This window comes from Hyla sarda, chromosome 8 (genome assembly GCF_029499605.1).
Source record: "Hyla sarda isolate aHylSar1 chromosome 8, aHylSar1.hap1, whole genome shotgun sequence".
Lineage (NCBI taxonomy): Eukaryota > Metazoa > Chordata > Amphibia > Anura > Hylidae > Hyla > Hyla sarda.
The window spans coordinates 160,159,917-160,162,033 of NC_079196.1; the positions used below are offsets into that span (position 1 = coordinate 160,159,917).

At 47.0% G+C, this 2,117-nt stretch overlaps 1 pseudogene; it reads left to right on the forward strand.

Moving 5' to 3' along the window:
- Positions 1–1,006: 1,006 nt before the first annotated feature.
- LOC130290075 (U2 spliceosomal RNA) lies at positions 1,007–1,106 on the forward strand (annotated as a pseudogene).
- The last annotated feature ends 1,011 nt before the right edge of the window (positions 1,107–2,117 follow it).

Genomic DNA, 2,117 nt, shown 5'->3' on the forward strand with positions numbered 1-2,117 from the left:
TACGGCCTCCCCGCTACCCCCTCCCCCTGGTCTCCCGCCCGCGCCGTTCAGCTCCCGCTGCTACAAGACTACAACTCCCAGCGTGTCCTCACTGTAAGGCCATGCTGGGACTTGTAGTCTTGCAACAGCAGACAGATGGGAGTTGTGTGGCGCTGGCAGGTGAGAGGGGGGGGATGTAAATCACTGTAGTGCCCCGGTAGCGCAGTGAGGGTAGCGGGGAGAAACTATGTCGGAGCCCGGGCGGCAGGAGCTTTTCCTGCTCCATGTTGGAGCTGGAGTAAATTTAGTCAATTTTTATGGCCGTTGCGACAGTTTATTGCGCAACTGCGACTGTCTCAGTTAATAAATTCCTGACCACTGCAAGTAAAAACTGAAAACTTGCGTGAATTAAGCGGGAAATTTTTTTTTGACTTTCTAGCTCTTGCTAGAGAAAGTCGCACAATTTATAGGGTAGGCGCAATTGCGACAATTTTGCGCCAAAAATAGTCAGAAAAAAATGACTAAACCCCTTAGTAAATGCCCCCCTATATCGTTATAGATTTGCATGCATTTGCATATATGCATGCACGCCTGTTTCCGCATGTGTGCATACATGTATGCATTTCACTCTGAGTAAATACAATTCATAACTTTTTGTATTTTTATTAAATTTTTTTATATTTGTCCATATATGTTTTTGATATATGTTTTTGATATGTTTCTCCTGTATTTGTTATATCACATTACTTACTCCAAATGTTCCCTCTCCCTTCCTTGTACTGACGTAACAAACTACCACTCCTATAAAATACCCATTCCCTGTTATGCCTGATGAAGTTTCTTTCCTGCAGCGAAACGCATTGCATCTTGGAAAAGTAATTATCTCGATTTTATCTGATCTCCATTCCTTTTGTATCCTGCACAATGTGGAACCGGCGTTCTCCTTGAAGCCAGACCGATTGAGTACATTGTCCACACAGGACAGCGCATCCCCTTCCCAGCCGTTTACGGTAAGACCGTTACACTTCTCGCTTCTCGGCCTTTTGGCTAAGATAAAGTGTAGTATCTGTTCTTATCAGTCTCATGCCGGTGGCAGGATAGGTGCTGCATGGTAGGGGGCAGGTGTTCCGGGCTGGTTCTGTGGAATCAGCTCGACGGCTGCCCCGATGTGACCTGTTTCCTCCGGGTCTCACCATGAGGTGGAGAGAGTCCAGGTGCTTTAGTGCCTCAGGGAGTGGTGACCCCGAGGTGCCGAAACTCTCTGGGAGTATTGGCTCACTAAGTGGAAGCACGGGCACCATGAACTCTTCACCTTGTGGCACTCACCTCTTGATTCCCGGCTAGGATCAGAAATTTTTTTTTTTACATCCTGCCGGATGTCCGGGCAGTATACCTGACATATTCACTTATTTATTTTTGTCACTGTGTCACTTTTTGTGTGTTGTGTGTTCACAAGATTGTTAGGATGCGGTAGCCCTTCAGGATGTCCCTCCTAGCGGTCTAGGGGAGGTGTGTGTGGCCATCAGGTTCCTCACCTCCCTGAAAAAAACAGGGGTTCTCCTGAATGGGCAGGGTACCGACCATAATCTGCTCTGCGTGCAGATACCTTGGCTAACACCAAGGGGGATGCCGGGAGCATTTGTAGTCCCTTAGTAGCTTCAGCGAAAAGGGACATCGAACCTGGAACCTCGCAGGTACCTTTTGATACAGAGGCGAAGGGTAAGGTTTGTTGGGGGGCCTCTCTCCTATCGGAGAAGGGCTTGCGATATACAGCATCCTTTGTGCACTTTTTTTGTGTAACACATTTGCACTTTTTCTTGCACTTTGGGTGATTCGAGATCACGATCCTCAGCTCTTAAAATAAAAAAATAAATTATCTCGATTTTATCTGATCTCCATTCCTTTTGTATCCTGCGCCACGTGGAACTGGCGTTCTCCTTGAAGCCAGACTGATTGAATACATTGTCCACACACCACACAGGACAGCGGATCCACCTCCCAGCCGTTTACGGTAGACCGTTACAGCCCTATCTGCTTGGATCATCAAGAAATCGGTGATGGTTTTTCTCTGTTCGTATAGTCATTCCAACATAAGGAGGGGGAATTCCAACATGTAACAACGTCGCAAATCAGACTAT